Source organism: Schistocerca serialis, chromosome 9 (assembly GCF_023864345.2).
Source record: "Schistocerca serialis cubense isolate TAMUIC-IGC-003099 chromosome 9, iqSchSeri2.2, whole genome shotgun sequence".
NCBI lineage: Eukaryota > Metazoa > Arthropoda > Insecta > Orthoptera > Acrididae > Schistocerca > Schistocerca serialis.
Window position 1 is genome coordinate 150,107,930 of NC_064646.1, and position 16,167 is coordinate 150,124,096.

Genomic DNA, 16,167 nt, shown 5'->3' on the forward strand with positions numbered 1-16,167 from the left:
AATGCAGTCCGAAAACAAAGGAAGTAGGTTGTTCGCCCACTACTTGAATACTGCTCACCGGTGTGTGATCCGTACCAGATAGGGTTGATAGAAGAGATAGAAAAGATCCAGCGCAGAGCAACGCGCTTCGTTACAGGATCATTTAGTAATCGCGAAAGCGTTACGGAGATGATAGATAAACTCCAGTGGAAGACTCTGCAAGAGAGACGCTCAGTAGCTCGGTACAGGATTTTGTTGAAGTTTCGAGAACATACCTTGACCGAGGAGTCACTGAGTATATTGCTCCCTCCTACGTATATCTCGCGAAGAGACCATGAGGGTAAAATCAGAGACGTTAGAGCCCAAACAGAGGCATACCGACAATCTTTCTTTCCACAGAACAATATGAGACTGAAACAGCAGGCAGAACCGATAGAGGTACTCAAGATACCCTTCGCCACGCACTGGCAGGTGGCTTGCGGAGTATGGATGTAGACGCAGATGTAGATGATTTTCTCGGTGCAGTCACCAATTTATTGCGCTTAGCGGCGGCGGGTTTTGATGTTTTCTGTTAGTTATTTTACATTCCTGCACACATTGCAACACAGGTGCAGTATTGGTTTTTAGGATTTGTTAGGACTTGACGCATGACATATTGACATGGACAATAGTAACGTTAGAGCTGTGATACATGCATTAGAGGATAGTACTGTCTCTGGTAGATGAAGGCAACTAACTCTAATTTCCAACTTGTATTGCCCGTTACATGCGATCTGAGTCGAGAAGGAAATACGAAAATTCTTTCATATTAAATTACATACAGAATCGGACTGATTCATTAGCGAATCGTGGTTTCGGATCACACAGAATTTCCGACACTTCAGTGAGGACGAAAACAATACTTAAGTTTATACTTAAGTTTTTCGTAACAAATATTTGAACATGATATATCTTTCTCTCACTCTGTAACTAAATAATGACACGAAGTACTATCTTTTGAGTTAACTGACTTGGTTAAAAACTCTATGACCGTGAAATTTACAGTCATAAGTGAGCCAGTTTCTGTTCGCACTGTCAAGTCAGACTTCATTAGTATAAAACAAACAGATTCTATGTAATAAATATAAAATGTTGACATTAAAATGAAGAAACACAATACAATGAATTTCGCTCGTCATCACTTAGTACTCAATAAGACTTACGTGGACGGAATGTCCTTACATATACCAGCAAGGAGATCATAAAATCCCCTAACAAGAGAAGAATGAAGCAAGGGACAAAAAATTACAGAAATTCTCCCTTTTATTCATGAATATAAAAATAACAGAGATTCTCCCTTTTACTCATGAAGATAAAAATTAAATCACTATTATTATGATACAACTCCAAACAAACCTTTTCTCGTCATCAGAGCATTGTTTTCTGTCACTAAAACAACAATATCAATTCGCGATAAATTTTTATTTAATTTGTGGTAAGGTCTTATAGGACCAAACTCGAACCTCCGACGGGGGGGAAGCCGCACGGATCGTGACAAGGCGCCCTAGACTGTGCGGCTACCCCGCGCGGCAATTCGACGTATGTTACACAGGCTAAGAAAGCAAAAAATCACTATGACGCTTCTAACTGAGCCCTGTGAGAGTACAAGTGGTCACGTTGTAACGTCCATCGGTAGTGAGTAGTTAAAAATTGTTTAAATACCTGTTAATATATTGCCTTCGGCGTCCCTCGACAACTACATATATGAGCTAAAATATGCTTGTTCAATAAATAAAGGATACCATATGGTGTAGGCCATAACTGAAGTAAAGTGTGTACGTAGATTTATTCACTTCAAAACCTGTACCTTATGAGCTCCTATTCATACTGGTGTTTCGGCATTGGCCGGTACCTCAGAGCCACTTGTGCTATTGATCTGAAAATGTTACCATTTCATGTTCTTCATATGCACTGTTGGAGGAATAAATCTTGAGCGAACTGGAAACAAAAAGAGTGTTCTATTTTTATCCGGCACTTAGATGTGCTACGTTTTTCCAGTACTTTCACTCAAAGATTAGTCGACCATTCGCTTTCCCCGTAGCTGATGGTATTCTTAGACATTAATTTACATGAATGCCTCGAACACTATAGGAATGTTTCTTGAACTGACCCGTACTGACTTACATTTAGTCATGTTTTAACAAAATGATTATTGATTACACAAAATACACTCCTGGAAATTGAAATAAGAACACCGTGAATTCATTGTCCCAGGAAGGGGAAACTTTATTGACACATTCCTGGGGACAGATACATCACATGATCACACTGACAGAACCACAGGCACATAGACACAGGCAACAGAGCATGCACAATGTCGGCACTAGTACAGTGTATATCCACCTTTCGCAGCAATGCAGGCTGCTATTCTCCCATGGAGACGATCGTAGAGATGCTGGATGTAGTCCTGTGCAACGGCTTGCCATGCCATTTCCACCTGGCGCCTCAGTTGGAGCAGCGTTCGTGCTGGACGTGCAGACCGCGTGAGACGACGCTTCATCCAGTCCCAAACATGCTCAATGGGGGACAGATCCGGAGATCTTGCTGGCCAGGGTGGTTCACTTACACCTTCTAGAGCACGTTGGGTGGCACGGGATACATGCGGACGTGCATTGTCCTGTTGGAACAGCAAGTTCCCTTGCCAGTCTGGGAAAGTTAGAACGATGGGTTCGATGACGGTTTGGATGTACCGTGCACTATTCAGTGTCCCCTCGACGATCACCAGTGGCGTACGGCCAGTGTAGGAGATCGCTCCCCACACCATGATGCCGGGTGTTGGCCCTGTGTGCCTCGGTCGTATGCAGTCCTGATTGTGGCGCTCACCTGCACGGCGCCAAACACGCATACGACCATCATTGGCACCAAGGCAGAAGCGACTCTCATCGCTGAAGACGACACGTCTCCATTCGTCCCTCCATTCACGCCTGTCGCGACACCACTGGAGGCGGGCTGCACGATGTTGGGGCGTGAGCGGAAGACGGCCTAACGGTGTGCGGGACCGTAGCCCAGCTTCATGGAGACGGTTGCGAATGGTCCTCGCCGATACCCCAGGAGCAACAGTGTCCCTAATTTGCTGGGAAGTGGCGGTGCGGTCCCCTACGGCACTGCGTAGGATCCTACGGTCTTGGCGTGCATCCGTGCGTCGCTGCGGTCCGGTCCCAGGTCGACGGGCACGTGCACCTTCCGCCGACCACTGGCGACAACATCGATGTACTGTGGAGACCTCACGCCCCACGTGTTGAGCAATTCGGCGGTACGTCCACCCGGCCTCCCGCATGCCCACTATACGCCCCCACTCAAAGTCCGTCAACTGCACATACGGTTCACGTCCACGCTGTCGCGGCATGCTACCAGTGTTAAAGACTGCGATGGAGCTCCGTATGCCACGGCAAACTGGCTGACACTGACGGCGGCGGTGCACAAATGCTGCGCAGCTAGCGCCATTCGACGGCCAACACCGCGGTTCCTGGTGTGTCCGCTGTGCCGTGCGTGTGATCATTGCTTGTACAGCCCTCTCGCAGTGTCCGGAGCAAGTATGGTGGGTCTGACACACCGGTGTCAATGTGTTCTTTTTTCCATTTCCAGGAGTGTATAAATTATGTGGACGTTATTCTGAACTCCTCTACAGTTCGCATAGTGACAACACTTTCCCGTGCACAACAGCTTCTTCGGTCCATACTATCCTACAGATCATTTACTTCTTCAAGGAGAATAAGGTTGGTCCTATCATTCCTTCCTGAGGCAATCTTAAAATTACCTTTGCCTCTGATTATCACTCACCATATAGGAAATGAAAAATCCAAGAAGCTATTCCGAATCCTTTGCTAATGGGCTACAGCATGGTACAGCGTCAGACGGTTTTCGAGAATCTTCCTGTTAGCCTGCACCCAAACTCGTCGTATATCGTAGTTTAAAAGAGCTAGCTGAGTTTCGCATGAACTTTGCTTTTTAAATCCACGGTCGTTTATGGACAGAATCATTTCGTTCTTCAGTTAGCTTACTAAATTCGTTCTTAGAGTATGCTCCAGTGTCCTGCAGCTGACAGACGCTAAGGTTGTTGGTCTACAATTTCGAACATTGGTTTTCTTCTCTTCTTATATGCGAAAGTAACCCCTTTTCTTTCCTACTCGCTAGTGACCTTTCGCTGTGTGAGAGATTCACTATAAATCCAAGCTAATAAAGTGACCAACTCCACAGAATACTCTCTGAAAACCAGGTTGGGTGTCCGATAGCGCCTGGCACGTTATTCGTTTCCGACTGGTTCAGTTTATTTTCAAAACCTAGGTTGTTTATTTTTATGTACTAGTAATTTTAATAGTCTTGATCGCTGTACAATCCCGTAGTAACTACAAAATGGTGCAAAACTTAAGTACGGAAATAACTTTCGCATTATGTGTGACTGCCAAACAACGTAACTCAATGATACGTGGACAGTGCGTAGAAAGAACTGGTAACATGTAAGTTTCCTAGCTTGACGGCCTCTACCGTCATCTGCCAGCAGTCGTGTGGTAAGTACGACCCATTACCTGTGTCAGCGCACTGGTTAGCAAACGGGACTCGCATTCGGGAGGACGATGGTTCAGATCCGCGTCCGGCTATCCAGATTTAGGTTTCCATGATTTCCCTAAATCGCTCCAGGCAAGTGTCGCGATGGTTCCTTTTAAAGGGCACGGCCTGTTTCCTTCCCCTTCCTTCACTAATCCGAGCTTGTGCTCCGTCTCTAATGACCTCGTTGTCGATGGGACGTTAAGCCCAATCATCCTCTCTTCCTATCATTTCCATTTCGCAGTCGAGATAGCTTTTATTTTTTTTTTTTTTTTTTTTTTTAAGTACTGTCTGGAATTCAACACAGACCTAGACTACGATGTCACTCAGTGATGACCGGTAGTTACATAAGATTATTGATAGATCTTAGTACATCTACTAGATTTGATGATGCCAGGGTCTGTGCGTTATAGAATGTTGGGAGATCGTATTGGTATGACAGCTTAACATAACCCAGCCAAATTTAACCTGAAGATGGGATTCATTACGGCGAAACTATTTACATCTTGATTCCACAATAAACGAAGATTAGCAGTTACAAGCAACCTCGACAATGTTTTTGATTTTACCACAAATTTTTTTTAACAAAATGGCTCAAATGGATCTGAGCACTATGGGACTCAACTGCTGAGGTCATTAGTCCCCTAGAACTTAGAACTAGTTAAACCTAACTAACCTAAGGACATCACAAACATCCATGCCCGAGGCAGGATTCGAACCTGCGACCGTAGCGGTTTTGCGGTTCCAGACTGCAGCGCCTTCAACCGCACGGCCACTTCGGCCGGCCTTTTTTTTTAACATTTTCCTTTTGCTAAGAATCGCTAAAATTGGGAACGGAAGGTAAATTAAAGAAATACGACGAACAGAAATGACACTTTTATTCAAAGACCATAATCACACTGTCACCACGATGTATGATGGTTGTCTGGACAGTAAAAAAGACGGTACATGATTCCTAATAGGGTGCGTGATCAGCACAGACGGCAGTGTATGCTCTGCAACGCCCTGCTGTGCTGATCACAAGTTTGGTCAGGAGTTATTGTGACAGGACATTCCATTCCTCCTCCAGCACGGCTGCCAAGGGGATTTAAGTCGGGGGAACGGGCATGCCAGTCCACTCGCCGAATATCTTCTCGTTGCAAGAGCTCTTCCACCTGCGCTGGTCGATGCTCTCGTTCGTTGTCACCCACAAAAATAAGGTCGGAGGCAAATCCACCACCGAAAAGACGCACATAGCGAAACTGTAGAGTGTAACAATAACGCTGAGCTGTAATAGTACTGATTTGGAGGTCAGTACGTCCATGAAATATGATGTCTCCAGGGTTGTCCAGAAAGTAAGTTCTGATCGGTCGCGAAATGGACACGATAGTAAAAAGCCGATGAAGCTCTGCACAAATGTGTTGGGTAGTGTCTCTACTACGACCGTAAATCGCATGAAGACGCTATTTTCAGGTGAGCGCACTGAGAGCGAGTAAAGATGCCTAGAACAACGATATCTCCCGCCAAATAGGAGGGCCCACTGAGAGGCTTCGCCTTAATGAATGCAGCCCACCTAACAAAACTGCCACGCACTTCCTTCTTCATGGCAATTCTCAGCCGAACTCTGCAGGGGCAGTGAAGACGCTCCTGCAGCCTTTTCGATGGGAAGTGTTCGATCACCCACAACACCGCCCTAATTGGCTCGTCCTACCATCTCTGTTCACATGAAACGCTGGATAGGAAGACAACACTTGCGTGCAGGCTACGCGCTATAGAGCAGCGTAGAGAATTATCGGAATGCACACGCGGCTGCCTTCTATGACGATGGTGTTGGAAATTTGGTACAAATGTCTACGTCGGAGCGGCGACTATGCAGAGAAGTATCTGGAAAGTGTCGCTAACTCTTGCAAATAAAATGTTTCTGATTTTCACTGTGGTTTCCATTAAGCGGCCAATGGGAACTTACTTTCTGGACAACCCTTGTAATTACTGCACCACCTAAACGATAATGTTCGACTATGTTCCTGCGTGCATTTCGTGTTCCCACTTCTCGCTACACGATGTTACGTCCAGAATCAGTACTCAGACTGAATTAGCTCTCATCCGTGAAGAGCACACTACCAGTCTCCTGGCTGGTCTAGTCCCTGTGCTCATGGCACCATCACGAACGCTACCGCCAATGTGCGGGTGTCAACGCAAAACGACGTACTGTTCGTGGGGCAAAGAGGCCGCCCCCGTACAGCCGCCACGCCACTGTGGAGCGCAAGACTCTGGACCTTGCACTCTTGTTAAATGCGGCTCCAATTGTACCCGCTATTTGACTTGGATGCTCTTTTGTCTCTTGCACAGTGTAGGGATCATGCGCTGCTGTAGTTGACCGTGATGGACCACTTCTTCTCTCCTCCGGGCAGCAGTGTCTGTGGTTTGGAACGCTCCTCTTGCACTGGAAACTACGCTGCGAGCAAAACCTAGGCTACACTTGTCACACTCCGTCTTTCTCCAAGTTTCCTGGTGATGCGTAACAGTGTGAAGTCGTCTGAATATTGCCTCCAGGCCATGTTGTAGTGAAGAACACCACCATAGTGCATCGTAACTGCCCGCTGATGCCTCGTTTTGCGGGTCCAGCCCCGCTCGGTACTGCAGTTACGCTGACCACACGCCGTGCGACGTCCAACTTTCTGTGAACGATTGGGAGACCCCTAGTCACACACCCCATCACGTTCATTCATTTCCGCCAAATAGTATATTGTGTTAATATAGCTCGTCTTTTAATTTTGCAGAGCAGTGTACTGATAACTGTTTTCGGTTGACTAACAAGCATCTTCAGATCATGTCTTCACTATAACTGATACCTAAGACATCAAACAGATTTAAACGTCACAAAATTGTTACTGGGAGTAACTTCGTTTTTGTAATCCATTCGTGAATTTGCGTGACGGTCAAAGATAGAGGAAATGAAGCAATCTTCTACTAGATACTGGGATATACAGGGTGTTACAAAAAGGTACGGCCAAACTTTCAGGAAACATTCCTCACACACAAAGAAAGAAAATATGTTATGTGGACATGTGTCCGGAAACGCTTACTTCCATGTTAGAGCTCATTTTATTACTTCTCTTCAAATCACATTAATCATGGAATGCAAACACACAGTAACACAACGTACCAGCGTGACTTCAAACACTTTGTTACAGGAAATGTTCAAAACGTCCTCCGTTAGCGAGGATACATGCATCCACCCTCCATCGCATGGAATCCTTGATGCGCTGATGTAGCCCTGGAGAATGGCGTATTGTATCACAGCCGTCCACAATACGAGCACGAAGAGTCTCTACATTTGGTACCGGGGTTGCGTAGACAAGAGCTTTCAAATGCCCCCATAAGTGAAAGTCAAGAGGGTTGAGGTCAGGAGAGCGTGGAGGCCATGGAATTGGTCCGCCTCTACCAATCCATCGGTCACCGAATTTGTTGTTGAGAAGCGTACGAACACTTCGACTGAAATGTGCAGGAGCTCCATCGTGCATGAACCACATGTTGTGTCGTACTTGTAAAGGCACTTGTTCTAGCAGCACAGGTAGAGTGGACACTCTACAGAATGAAATCATGGCGGTGAATCGAGGAAGTACAGTACATACTGACGAAACTAAAATGAGCTCTAACATGGAAATTAAGCGTTTCCGGACACATGTCCTCATAACATCTTTTCTTGATTTGTGTGTGAGGAATGTTTCCTGGAAGTTTGGCCGTACCTTTTTGTAACACCCTGTATAGGAAGTGGAAGCAAGCAAAATGGTGGAAGCTGCGGCTAAGAAGCCTTGTTCACTTCATAGAGTTGAAATTTGTATGTTGTTTTTCTCTGTTTCTTTGCTTAGTAATAGCTTTTGAACTTCATCCATACAGCCAGTCTCAGAACGATCTTTTTACATCTAAATGTGTAACAGCCTTAAGCGTTAGAAGAAACAATTATACCTTGTGTTCATTTAACATGGATTTAAATCAATGCTCTAAGAAATTTAAAGCACCTTCACTGATATAAAACGAGGGATGATACCACACATAAACCTATTCAATTGCCGCGCTAGGTAGCCGCGCGGTCTAGGGGCCCTTGCACGGTTTTCGCGGCTCCCTCCGTCGGACGTTCGAGTCCTCCCTCGGCTATTGGTGTGTGTGTTGTCCTTAGCGTAAGTTAGTTTAAGTTAGATGAAGAAGTGTGTAAGCCTAGGGACCGATAACCTAAGCAGTTGGGTCCAAAACGGACATACACCCTATTCTTTTAGTGTATTGTAATGGAAAACATTTTAGAAAGTTAAAGGTATCGCTTTTATTATACTCTTATCATACAGGAGTTTATACACTTTTACATCTTCTGTTGCTAAGCGAGTTTGAATGTTTGTTGGTAAAACATTGTCAGAGGACGTCAAAGACTTAATTAGTTTCATAGTTTCTTGACTTCATCTGTCGCAGCTGAAGAAAATGTGGTTAAGATGTTCCTCGCTACCGCACTCAAACGAGGAGGATTTGATCAGGTTAGGCCTTTGGAGATGTTGGCTGAATCAAAGTCATGCTATTATGACTACAAAGATTCCACTGCATCTGCATTTTTGGCACCAAGGGCGAGATGGTGGCTGTACTGCAGTATAATGTCTCCATCGACATTCAGAAGGTCGGTGGGGATTTTCGTTCCATCGGACCTTGACCCCAGATCTTATCGTATGTACGAGGACTACACAGCTGGCACTGAAGCAGTGTACACAGCCTCCTTGACCAGATTATTTCTTTATTTGACTTTACTCCGCTATGCGCCTTCGCCTAAAACATGACGGTAGTATATTTAGGTGGGAAAGCATTGGACCTACTTCATCAATGAGGTGTGCCAAATATCTTCTGGTGCTGAAAGGAACACTTAACAGTTGATTTAGCCAAACAGCTCTTCTATTTTGTGTGCACTCAGAACATTTAAAATCTCTTTTTTTCTTTTGGCCGATTGCAGTTTTATCAGCTGATTATTTGCATTTATATTGCTTACTAATTTTTGTACACCGATTGTGCCCTTCTGACTACGTAGTAAAATGCATCACTGCCACTGAGTCGGTAAATTTTGATAAAAATTGTAGCACCAGTAGAACATAGTTAAAAGTCGGGAAACATTCGCGCTCTGATACACCACGTTAAATAGTTTCTCAGTCTCCATTCTTTTGTATCGCTATAGCTATTTGCACTAAATTTACGACTCGTTAATATGTTATTTATCTGACTTCTAGTAACGATTCATGATAAACTATCTATTTATGTTCTTTTTGGCTACTACAGACGATGACTAAAAGTTCTTCTAACATTTTGACAAAGGATTGATTGGCGTTGTTTAACATTTAATCTCAATTGCTGGTAGTGCACTGAAATGATTTCTTGTGTGGATGCACAGTCATGGCAACAGCTCGAAAATTTCGTAGTAACCTAAACCATGGATTACTACCCTTCAGCGAACTTCGTTTCAAATAGCATGCCGTAAGTCACAGCAGCAGCAGTCAGAGGAATGCCTGTGGACAAAGGCACTGTGGGTGCTTTCAGTATAAGAAGTCCAATAGGTATTAGGGAGTGCTAATATTTGCTACATCGTGCTAGTACAATATCTGGGAAAACATCAACCATAGGCCACGAAACACTAGGAGATACGTAAATTAATGTAAAAATTTGTCTAGTACCATTTGCTTATTCGCTCGTTTTGTTTTTGTTTTAGGTTTACCAGATACTTGGAAGAAATGATGAGTCCCATTGCAATGACGCAATTCATGTTTAGCGTCTTGTCCGTCTGCCTTCTGCTGTTTCAGGCAACATATGTAAGTCACTTTATAGTACTACCCGAGATTTCTGTGGTACTGCTGTATTACGCAGTATTACTTTCTGTTCACGGTCCTGTTTTAATATACAGGGAGACAATTATTGAACTACATGAAAAAAATCTTACAAACTACGGCGTGCATACACTTTAATAGACATGTAAACGTCACTGCAGATATTCGGATTTAGCTTATGACATGTTCGATATTCTTGCCATCATTGGCGATGGGGTGGCGCAGACGAATAGCGAAATTGTGCATGACCCGCTGAAGCGTTGGAACATTGGTGCTGTCAATGACCTATTCAATGGCTGTTTTCTGCTCAGTAATCGTTTTGTAGTTATAGCTGTACATTGTGTCTTTAATATAGCCCCGTAAAAAGGAGTCACATGTGTTCAGATCCGCAGAATATGACGGACAATCATGGCCCATCCCAGCGGTCTCTGGGTACCCCTGAGCCAGAATGCGGTCCCCAAAGTGCTCCTCCAGGACATCAAACACTCTCCTGCTTCGATGGGGTCGAGTTCCGTCTTACATGAACCACATATTGTCGAAATCAGGGTCAGTTTGGATAAAGGGGGTGAAATAATCTTCCAGAATCTTTACGTACCGTTCGGTAGTCACCGTGCCGTCAAGGAATATCGCACCGGTTATTCCTTGACTGGACAATGCACATCATACAGCCACCCGTTGAGGGTGAAGAGACTTGCCGATCGCGAAATGCGGATTCACAATCCCCAAATGCGCCAATTTTCCTTATTGACGAACTCATCCAAATGAAAATAGGCTTCAGCGCTAAACCAAACCATACTAATTCCCATAATGTCCAACGGCCAACCAGGCAGTTTGAACAAAACGCAAACCGTTCAGAAGTTATGACAATTTTATTTCACATAGTTCAATAATTGTCAACTTGTACAAGTGACGTATGTTGATTGTTAGTTGCCGATGTTGTTGTATTAGATGTAAACTATTAACTTAATTACTTCGACATTTAAACCAACTCTCCGTGCTGTCGCTGCAGCTTTATGTTACCAAATGCGATAAGAGTCACGGGTATGGTCCACGATCCTTACATTACTTCACATACAGGGTCTACAGAAAAACACCGACAGCGCTTAGTATGTTTTCCGGAAAAAGACATTGCTCGGTTTCAAGAAGGAATCCATATTAGGAAACTCATAGCTCGGACTTTGGAGAGTGTCGAAGTCTGAGAACGAACGGTTGTGGAGGTTTATTCCGATTTGTCTCGGTGTCTGAATGCGGAAGGTAAGCAACCCCTTGGGCATCTGGGTACTACGGGTGGACGACCTGAGCCTAATAAGATTCCTGCACATGCGCTACATTCCTACACACAGCCCTTGTGCGCATGCTACTGAGGACCTCGTGTGGTCCCCCAGTACTGTAGCGTTGTCGAAAGCGATGCAACATGTGCCACTTCACAAATGTGGAAATGAGCGAGATGTTGTTTGCATACGACAAAGTGGACTGCAGTTGGTGAGCTGCTGGAACACTTAATGGCGCCATACGTTTTCCAATCAGACGTACCCCACATCATTTCACTTTAGCCGTTATCGATATACACCTCAGAGAGGCCGGGAAGGTGCATGTCACCATTTTCTGCCTTATATGTGTCCATTGTACAATAAAGTAGTAGCATTCTGTGCTTGGTACTTGCGAATACTATTCTCTGTCTACTGTTTGTCCTCTGGTATGTGCCGAAACGTGATGCGGCAGACGACGTACAATTGGAAGACGACGTGCTGACAATGTTCGAAAAGGACCAACCTACCAGCATTCGCTAGGTGGCACAGGCGCCGCACATGGGTGAAGTGGTGTGTGGCGTGTTGTCCATGAACATCGGTTCCATCCATACCATCTGGAAAAAGTGTAGGTTTTACGGGAGTAAGACTACCCACAGGTTGCACAATGGTATTTACAACAATACGTACTGCAGCCAGAGATCCAGAGCTTGGTGCTATTCACGGAGGAATACACGTTTACTAGAGACATCATATTAAACTTGCACAACACGCATTTTTGGGTGGACGAAAATCCACGTGCGCAGATGATTCAAAATCACCAACACGGGGTCGGTATTAACATCTGGACCGGGATAATTGATGACCATATCATTGGGCCACATCTACTTTCAAACAGACTGACAGAACCTATGTACCTCATGCTAATTAGAGATGTTTTGCGGGCCCTATTGGATGTAGTGTCGTTAAATGTTCGTATAGACGTGTCGCTACAACACGACATAGCTTCAGCACAGATTGAGATCGACGTGTGGAATGACCTCAGCGTCGCATATTCCAAACGATGGATTGGTAGAAATGGGCCAGTTCCATATCCAACACGGTCCCCAGATCTGACACCTCTTGATTATTTTTTGTGGAGTAATATGAAGAGTCCTGTGCATGGCACACCTGTATTTTCAAATTGCTGGAGTCCGCGGTGCGAATGAAATGCTTCAAAGACAACCGCCTGCATTGGCTCATGTGGGTGAAGCTGAGCACCGCCAGTGTAGGCTCTGTATTGATGTCAGAGGTTCTCAGTTGGAAGCCCGTTTGTAATGTACTCATAGACAACGCGATGTACTGATTATGTTGGGTGTATATACGTAGCGCCGGAATTTCGACGCTCTCTAGCATCCAAGCCGTGCTTTTCTGGATATCGGTTCCTTCTTGGAGACCGATTTGTGTCTTTCCGCAGAACGTTCAAAGCATTGGCACAGATTTTTTTTTGTTTTGTTTTGTCCTGCTACTACGCAAGATCAATAAACATGACGTGTCACCAAATTCAGCCTCCAGTACCTCGCCCGCCCGGCTAGCCATGCGGTCTAACGCACCGCTTCCCGCGCGGGAACGCGCCGGCACGAATCCGCCCGGCTGATAAGTGTCGAGGTCCGGTGTGCCGGCCAGCCTGTCGATGGTTCTTAAGGCGGTTTTCCATCTGCCTCGGGGAATGCGAGTTGGTTCACCTTATTCCGCCTCAGTTACATTATGTCGGCGATTGCTGCACAAACACTTTCTGCACGTACGCGTACGCCATAGCTACTCTACCACGCAGACATTGAGGTTACACTCGTCTGGAACCCGGGGGGGTCCACTGGGGGCCGAACCGCACAATAACACTGGGTTCGGTGTGGGGCGGCGGTGGGGTGAGTGGACTGCTGTAGCTTCTTGTGGAGTTGTGTATCTTATATTTGTGCTTAATGGCATTCTACGTCGCGTTTTCAGACAGAATATGTACATTCAGTTTTTATTTCGTTTTTCGTTATTATTTTCCTTGAACTTGAGCGAAACAATTAACTTAAAAATTGTGTTCCTTTTTGACAAGTATTATTGATGTGTTAGTGAAGTGTGACAAGCAACACTAGCCGCTAGTATAACGTCAAAGAAAGTTGCTATCACATTACTTGCTGATGTTGTCGCAGGTTGCTCATTTACGTCTCTTTTTTTGTGTGTCTTTCATTTTGAATTTACAGATAGGACATATACGCTTTTCGTAATAGAAATACACTTTTCCAGGACTTTATTTTGCCCAAAAGCGACGGATACTATGTACAAAACTAATTACAACTCAATAAGGATCCTTAGCAACCAAAAAGCGTAGCGTAATGCAATAAAACGAATATTTAAGACTAAAATGGTTCAAATGGCTCTGAGCACTATGGGACTTAACATCTATGGTCATCAGTCCCCTAGAACTTAGAACTACTTAAACCTAACTAACCTAAGGACAGCACAGAACACCCAGCCATCACGAGGCAGAGAAAATCCCTGACCCCGCCGGGAATCGAACCCGGGAATTTAAGACTAAAGACGGTATTTATTATACTTCTTCTGTTCCCATTAATCCATTAATAGCACCACACGTTTGTGAAACTCATAACTTGTTAGATATATTTAGGTTTATAGAAGATATATCAGCAATTAGTAACTGCGTTTTTTTATAAACTGAATATTTTATGACGTCATATTTTTAACATCAGTTGTATATCCTACCCCATGAAAAGTAAGTACTGAAGTTAATTCCCCTAAATCATTAATTTCAGTTTCATACTGTTCTTCCTGATTGGGAAAATACTAATTTCATTAAATTAATCGACGACCAACATATCTGCGCATTTTTAAGCCTACCTTCACGTACCAGCACAAGAGTTTATCATCTTGGAGACACAATGCCTGCGAGAAGGCACAGTAGTTGACTACCTAATATTGTTTTACCATTTCTTCAAGCTTGGTAGACTGGGGTTTTTGGTACACATCGCCACATTAGCCACAGAAGCAGTATCTCTATACTCTGTATCTAGCTCTCCATTGACACCAAGATTATTTTAGCAAATACGTAAAAAACCCATCCAATGCTTATGAAACACTGAAACACTGAAAACATCTAAATATTGGTGACGTCCGAAAGAACAGACACCACACATTCATATAATTGATCCCACCACCTTCAGTGCTGATGCGCAATTAAATTGGGCCTCATACGAGAACCTCAAAGTAGCGAGCACGGACGGGGACTGTGGATAGGTGCTGCCAGGTAGGAATGGGAGTCGGCAGGAAGGCGTGCCGAGATAGTTCGCGCAGTGGGGATAAAACCTGTGTCTAGATGACGCAGTGGTTAATACGACTGCCTAGCAAGCAGGTGATCTCGGATTCGAATCCCGCTCTAGCATACTTTTCGCTCGTTGCCGGTTGTTCCGCTGACATCAACGCCTCCTTCCCTTCCCTTTCCTTTCTTCCACCTGCATCCTCAATTTATGTAAGTTAGTGACTTGCAACAAACGTTATACATAGTATCAAACCTTTAAAAAACATTTTCTCACTGATAACCCCCAAAAATGATGAAAGGTAAAACTCAATCGCATACTACATTTTCCTTGTTCGTCCAGTAAAATTGCAATATGAATCATGACGTTTTAATTTACTGCTTCTATACTACTAACTGTATTCGAGACACATTTTGCAGACAGTATTCACATATACCACTGAGTGCATCAGCAAAATTCTATTATTGTACAACAGACAGTTCAGACGATAAGACACTGCAAACATTGAGATGTGTGAAAAACTAAGGTATCATATATGATGCTTCAATTTGTAACTTCTTTACTACTAACTGTATTCGCAACACGTTTCGCAGAATGTACCTACGAAACTATACATATTGCATAGACATTAATGTGATCACCGCCTATGTTCGCCGTCAACGTGCAAGAACCACTCACAGGTGGCAGGTGGCAGCACTAGCAGTGGAGGGTATATAAAGAATGTCGGGGAACTACGGGAAACAATGCAGTTGTTGTAGTTTCTTAGACTTTCCCGGCGATTTTGTGACTTATTGTTGAATCGGGTGTACTGCCGGTGGTCTGAGTTTTTCTAACATCTGGCCACATGGTCGGGAAAAACTGCTCGAGTTTCTTGACCATCTGAACTCGATACACCCCAGCACTAAGTTCACAATGGACCTAGAAAATAATGGTCAACTTCCTTTCCTGGATGTCCTGGTGAAAAGGAAGACAGACGGCACATTAGGCCATAGTGTGTACAGAAAACCTACACGCACCGACTTATACCAGGCTGACAGCTGCCATCATCCGCCACAGAACAATGGGGTGCTGAGAACACTTGCTCACCGAGCCAAAACACTGTCCGACTCAGACAGCTTGGCAGTAGAGTTAGAACACCTACAGCAAGTGTTCGCAGAGAACGGATACTTAACAAGGGACATCCGCAAGGCGTTACATCCGTCAAGACGACCTGATACTGAGGGA